This window comes from Nerophis ophidion, linkage group LG03 (assembly GCF_033978795.1).
Source record: "Nerophis ophidion isolate RoL-2023_Sa linkage group LG03, RoL_Noph_v1.0, whole genome shotgun sequence".
NCBI classification, from domain to species: Eukaryota; Metazoa; Chordata; class Actinopteri; order Syngnathiformes; family Syngnathidae; genus Nerophis; species Nerophis ophidion.
In genome coordinates this window covers 88,976,577-88,984,076 of record NC_084613.1, presented here as the reverse complement: position 1 = coordinate 88,984,076, position 7,500 = coordinate 88,976,577, and the positions used below count along the sequence as shown (strand labels likewise).

General features: G+C 43.2%; 1 protein-coding gene across 1 annotated transcript in view; it reads left to right on the top strand.

Moving 5' to 3' along the window:
• fndc3ba (fibronectin type III domain containing 3Ba) overlaps nt 1-7,500 on the top strand; it is a 76,489-nt gene that overhangs the window by 11,077 nt on the left and 57,912 nt on the right. The gene's annotated exons all lie outside the window — the stretch shown is intronic.

Here is a 7,500-nt window from a genome sequence, read left to right as displayed (position 1 = left end):
TCAGCTTGTTAGTACAACTGTGTGTCGGACTCTCACCGTCTGGCTTCCATGGACCAGCAAAGAGAGACATTACGTCCAGCAGTTTGTGTTTTAGTATTTCAATAAAAGCTTTCAGCTTTCGCTTTTCAGCCGGCCTCGTCTGCGTCTTCCTCCGGCTCTCTTCCTCTCTTCCTCTCTTCCTCTCTTCCTCTCTTCCTCTCTTCCTCTCTTCCTCTCTTCCTCTCTCTCCTCCACGTTTACAGAGTGTGCCGGGATTATTTTATTGTGGCCAGCTGGCCGCCCCGCACACCTGATCACGATTGCGCCGTCACTCCTGGCGCGCACCGCCTCGCCGTTCGCTCGCCACTCGCTCGCCGTCCACACCTCCTCGCCGCCATCTTGGACTGCCGGCCCCGCCTCTCCACAAACTCCTTTCTTATAGTACATTGGACAATGCACATTCATGGACATCCATCCATCCATTTCCTACCGCTTATTCCCTTTGGAGTGGCGGGGGCGCTGGTGCTTATCTCAGCTAAAATGTTGATGTGCAGAATGTAGCCAAAGGATCATTTTTCATGCTCATGTTTTTGCTGGTTTTATCTGCCTGAAGTAGAAAGCTGGTCTGTGAAAATAAACTGGTCCCTGGTAGAAAAAAGGTTGGGGGACCCTGATGTAGACCACAAGGAAGTCTTTTACATTGAGAAAAACATCCTAATACTAATATGACTCCTTTAATGTGCCTTGTAATGCAGTGCACCTTTTGGAGGAAAAGACCAGCTGGTGCGCCCTATGGTGCAGAAAAGACGGTATATTTACCTGCTCAACAAAGTTCCTGGCCTGGCCGTACAGTATCTGTTCCTCGCCCACAAGTTTTTCTCTACAATTTCCAGCCACATCCGTATCCTCTCTCCTCTCCTGCTCCCGGCCGCTTCCTGTTAAAGACAACAGATGATTACATTAACAGGTAGCACCTGTGAAATATAATCACCTGCCAGCTGTCAGCACATGCTCCGCCTCTGTCTGATGGCGCCCGTCCTCAGCACCGTAGACGGGGGCAGTGACCTTTGCCCCTGCAGGCGCGCTGGCCACACCTCCCTCCACACATGTACTTACTGTTGATGGTGTTGGCCACTGGCTTCCTCATTTCCACAGCCTCCTTGTGCCAGCTCTTGTATTTCTTTGCTTCTGACAGAGTGACTTTGCCTCGGCTGCTAAGTTGCGTCTTGTGGCTCACACTTCATGTTGCGTTCCGGAAGTCGGTCCATCGCCACCGTGACTTCCAGGCTCGCGGTCTTTTGTGGCTTAAAGTTGTGTTGTGCGGATTTGAAGTATGGTGTTGTGTCATTTGTGTTTGTTATGGATTTTGCGATCATGCTGTGGTGTCAGTCTGTTGTGTTGTAATTAGTGATATTGTTGTGTTGTAACTAGTGATATTGTTGTGTTGTAACTAGTGATATTGTCCTGTGGCGTCTGTTGGCCTCTTTGTTTTGAAGACGTCACAATCGGGAAAAACAGACCTAACGTTTAACATTCTTATTTTCAAAATGTTTCACTTTATAAAAAGTCTGCCGTTATTTGCCCTCGGGGGCAAATACAGTGCTAAACACCAAGGTAGAGCAGAATATACTCTCTTCGGGGGATTTTAAATCCCCTGAAGAGCCGGGAAACATAAACCTGCGAAAAAGCTTGTCGGGATGAAATAGCCTTTGTGTTTTCTCCTGACCTAATGTATATATACATAGAAAATGTGTGTGTATGTATATATATATATATATATATATATATATATATATATGTGTGTGTGTGTGTAGGTGTATGTATATACAGTAGGTATATATATGTCATGTGTTCATTATTCTCCTGAGCTACTTATCATTTACTCTGTCATAGATTTTTAAAAGACATCCAAACTACTGCATGAAAAAAGTTTGAGTGTGTTGGAGTTCAACAGGTGAACATACTACCTCTGCTGGAACTTTAGAGTACCTACTTTGGGAACACACACACACACACACACACACACACACACACACACACACACACACACACACAGAGGGTCAGGTAGAAGTTTCTCTTCCATGACATCACTGTTACCATGACTAATACGTGTAACACACACACACACACACACACACACACACACACACACACACACACACACACACACAGTCTAATAGGCCTAAAGGAGCATTCTTCTCATTTTTGCGGCATGATTTCATCAGAGCATGATTTATTAAGAAATATGTGGTGTAAGTAATGCCAGGAGCGTACCTGCCACCTTCCCACCAACTTTGCATGTTTTTCTCTCCATCAAAAGAGTTGTTATGGTCACGGGTCCAAGCCCGGGCGTCTCAGTTTGGAAGTGGAATTATCTCAAATAAACTCATATCTATTAATATGATATTAATACATATGCACATATATTTATAAATATACAAATACAAATGTGATATACAAATAAATAAATCATTTGTATAAATAAACGCGTATTTGTAAATATATTTTTGAGATATGAAAATATATACAAATAAAATGTATATATAAAAATGTGACATACAAATAAACCAAGAATATGTATATTTGTGTATTTTTAAATACTTGTCTGAGATTTGAATATAAATAAACTTGATTTTGTATTTGTATTGAATTTTGCTTTTGTGTCGATGAGACATTCTTTCCACAAACCGGATGCACAAATAAATGTGACCGTGGTGTTACACACTCCCCTGAAAAACCAGCAGAGGGCACTGCAGCCAGAGCGGTCCGGGTCACAGACAATGCTAATTTATCCAGTTAATCTAAAAAGACCACGCTAGCTGCTTATTTTATTGTATCAATGCCGTTTAATGACCTTGTCCCGATGTAGATACTGATCTGTAATTGCTGCACTGTGTGTCACATCAAATGAGTAAAACTTCCAGTGGATCCTGCTTGATCTCTGGCTGCATCATTCATGTTCACTCATGACACTCTGAGACCAGGACTTAGAAGATTTCATTCTGGCTTCAAAATAAATATACTTAAATAAATATGCTTAATACTATGGTGGAAATCTTTTTCTAGGGAAAGGGATTTCACAGCATATTTGGTAAAAGATGACAAGTCAATAATTGAGAATATACAAACCTTGTTTCCACAGGAGTTGGAAAATGGTGTTAGATGTAAATATAAACAGAATACAATGATTTGCAAATCCTTTTCAAGCCATATTCAGTTGAATATGCTACAAAGACAACATATTTCATGTTCAAACTCATAAACATTTTTTCTTTTGCAAATAATCATTAACTTTAGAATTTGATGCCAGCAACACGTGACAAAGAAGTTGGGAAAGGTGGCAATAAATACTGATAAAGTTGAGGACTGCTCATCAAACACTTATTTGGAACATCCCACAGGTGTGCAGGCTAATTGGGAACAGGTGGGTGCCATGATTGGCTATAAAAACCGCTTCCCACAAGAAAGGATGGGGCGAGGTACACCCCTTTGTCCACAACTGTGTGAGCAAATAGTCAAACAGTTTAAGAACAACCTTTCTCAAAGTGACATTGCAAGAAATTTAGGGATTTCAACATCTACGCTCCATAATATCATCAAAAGGTTCAGAGAATCTGGAGAAATCACTCCACGTAAGCGGCATGGCCGGAAACCAACATTGAATGACCGTGACCTTTGATCCCTCAGACGGCACTGTATCAAAAAGCCACATCAATCTCTAAAGGATATCACCACATGGGCTCAGGAACACTTCATAAAACCACTGTCACTAAATACAGTTGGTCGCTACATCTGTAAGTGCAAGTTAAAGCTCTACTATGCAAAGTGAAAGCCATTTATCAACAACATCCAGAAACGCCGCCGGCTTCTCTGGGCCCGAGATCATCTAAGATGGACTGATGCAAAGTGAAAAAGTGTTCTGTGGTCTGACGAGTTCACACTTCAAATTGTTTTTGGAAATATTGGACATCGTGTCATCCGGACCAAAGGGGAAGCGAACCATCCAGACTGTTATCCACGCAAAGTGGAAAAGTCAGCATGTGTGATGGTATGGGGGTGTTTGCAAATCATTGTATTCTGTTTATATTTACATCTAACACAATTTCCCAACTCATATGGAAACAGGGTTTGTATTTATGTTTCTATTTACTTTACACAAAAATTGATTGGATCGTGACAGACTTTGTGTCAATTAGCTTAAATTGTTACTTCCTCAGGGCATTCGATCGATCGCAACTGGACTGTTTGATATGTCTTAGAAGACCTTTCGCCTTGCATCCAGGTAGGCTTCATCAGTTCATGCTCATAGACTTAGATTGGTCAGATCTAGACCCAGACTTAGATTGGTCAGATCTAGTCGCAGACATAGATTTGTCAGATCTAGTCTCAGACTCAGATTGGTCAGATCTAGTCTCAGACTCAGATTGGTCAGATCTAGTCCCAGACATAGATTGGTCAGAACTATTCCCAGACTTAGATTGGTCAGATCTAGTCTCAGACTTAGATTGGTCAGATCTAGTGTCAGACTTAGATTGGTCAGATCTAGTCTCAGACTTAGATTGAGCAGATATAGTCTCAGACTTAGGTTGGTCAGATCTAGTCTCAGACTTAGATTGGTCAGATCTAGTCTCAGACTTAGATTGATCAGATCTAGTCTAGCGGCCGGTGCCAAGACCCCAAATATGTATACACCAAGAGGGTGTGCCTGGGCCAGGATGTTTCCGCCCCATCATAGTGAAAAAAAACAACTGTTGAGATGCAAACGAGCAATCCTACTGTCAATTTTAATTTTCCTGAAGGAACTCTCCTGAAGGAATCAATAAAGTACTATCTATCTATCTATCTATCTATCTATCTATCTATCTATCTATCTATCTATCTATCCATCTATCCATCCATCCATCCATCCATCCATCCATCCATCCATCCATCCATCCATCCATCCATCCATCTATCCATCTATCCATCTATCTATCTATCTATCTATCTATCTATCTATCTATCTATCTATCTATCTATCTATCTATCTATCTATCTGATTCCAGCGTCAGTCATTGAAGTGGAATCCCCCCTGGTTAGGTATGGCGGAAGGATTGCTTTGGATGGACCAATACCAGTCCAAATTAGTCCGAATCACCCACTTGAGCGTTCCATTCAGTTGTAAACAAATGTCATACCCTTCCCTTTCTGTGACAAGAGTATGTTTAAGTCCTGTTATTTGTTAGATGCTGAATAGCAGAGTCTTTTTAGGAATGGTTGAAAGGACAGTCTTGTATGTGGTAGACAGGTGGTGTCGCAGACGACCAGCTCTGTTCAGGAGTATTTTTCAACCTTGACATAGATGGCTTCCACTATCCAGCCTCTCAGTCCAGAATCTTGCTGTTTTTGTTGTCAAAGGAGTGATGTACCTGCCTGAGGTGCAGGTAGACAGCTGAGAGAAGGGTATGCCCGTCTTAAGAAGGGTATGCCCGTCTTAAGAAGGGTATGCCCGTCTTGAGAAGGGTATGCCCGTCATGAGAAGGGTATGCCCGTCTTGAGAAGGGTATGCCCGTCTTAAGAAGGGTATGCCCGTCTTAAGAAGGGTATGCCCGTCTTGAGAAGGGTATGCCCGTCTTAAGAAGGGTATGCCCGTCTTGAGAAGGGTATGCCCGTCTTGAGAAGGGTATGCCCGTCTTAAGAAGGGTATGCCCGTCTTGAGAAGGGTATGCCCGTCTTGAGAAGGGTATGCCCGTCTTAAGAAGGGTATGCCCGTCTTAAGAAGGGTATGCCCGTCTTGAGAAGGGTATGCCCGTCTTTGCTGTGCCATTCGTCGGCTTAGTGGTTGTTGTGTTTGGGGTATCCGGTCTTTAGGATGCACCACTGCCTCAGGGGGTTGCCTGGTCTGAAGTGGACTTGAAGTGGATCTTCTGAGTTTCTCCGAGAGACCTGATACACATGGCATGGCAATACTTTTGCATCTGTCACCTCTTACCTCCTTACTTTACCCTGTTCTCTCTTCTTCTAGAACTGGATGCACTTGGCTCTTCTCCTTTGGCCTGTGGGCTGCTAGGGACTTTATCAGCTCTGCGTTGTAGGATTCTGAGGACTTTATCAGCTCTGTGTTGTAGGATTCTGATAAGACCCAGTTTGTATTCCACTGGGTGGTGAGTCCAAAAGTAGGTATTGATCCGTATGTGTGGGTTTTCTGTAAACCCTGACATGGAGGCACCTGTTCGCTCCAATGTGGATGTCAGAGTTCAAAAAAGGCAACTTACTGTCTGACATCCTCACGGGTGAACTGGATGTTTTTGTCCACTGAGTTAATGTCCTCGTTGAAGACTTGTTAGTCATCCACATATCTTTACCAAGGACTTGGTGCTGTTCCCTTAAAAGTGCTCAGAGCTCTCCTTTCCTTGTCCTCCATGTAAAGATGTGCTACTATTGGGGATACCGGTGATCCCCTAGCACTACCAGGTTTTTGTTGGTAAAACGTTCCCATGAATTGAAAGTATGTTGCGTTAAAACCTCACTTACTTACAAGTTACTTACTAGTCAAGCAGGAACAGAACCAAGGCAGCATCGGTCTGAAACCCCTCCTTGTCTCTGAACTCATTTCAGCGAGTGAAAACCTGGGGCAATGTTGATCCTGACTGTGCTTTTATCCAGGCAAGCTCTATCTTTCTTTTTTTGTCTCCTCAGACTAAACTTTTCATTTCTTTGGTTGTTTTGGAGCTCCGGCCATGATAGCGGTAGTTGCACGTAGGCGTTCTTCTACTTCTTTTTGTTTTCTGTTGGCACGTAGGCTTTCGCACCGACTTTTGTCTTTTTAACGAATGGAGAGGAGGGGAGTGACGTATGCCATAAAGCAAATCAGCACATTTGTAGTTTTTTGAGTGGTAGGGTTCCTGCCACCCTCCTCGATGTTGCTAAGGCCATGAGAGCGATGTCTTACCGAGTAAGTCGATATATCATCCCAAAAGTTATTGTGGAGGACTCTTTTCACCGACGTGACAGCTTTGTTCAGGGTTCGGAACACTTGTTTCTTTTTCAATAATAGTCTCTGTTGTGCTTTTCAGCATTTGTCTTTTTGTGTGTGTCAGTCTCGCTCGTCCTCCAACTCCAACTCTCTTCTCCTCCCCGGCTGCTGCCTTTTAACATTTGCGACAGGTGATTAGACAAGCAGCACCTGTTGCTGATCTCAAAGCCGGTCCTGGCACAGCCCGCTTCGCTGCAGGTCCGCAGGCCACACTCCCCTCTACAGCTATGATCATATTTTACGAAGGTTGAAAAGTTACTTGGTTGTGGTTTAAGGCAAAGTTCCAGCGAAAGGCAAATCTGTTCTGGGTTTAGTGTAGCTCTATCCTTATCCTGTAAGGTGTGATCACCTTGTAGACGTCGCCACACAGTCACTACTGAATCAGTTTTAGGTCTCTGATCTTCGTTACGAAGTCTGTGGAGTTTTAGACATGATGTGGAGATTTGCCAATCAAAGGTGCCAATTTTGTACGTCACAGAGTTAAGGCTGTTGACAATTAGTCTGAG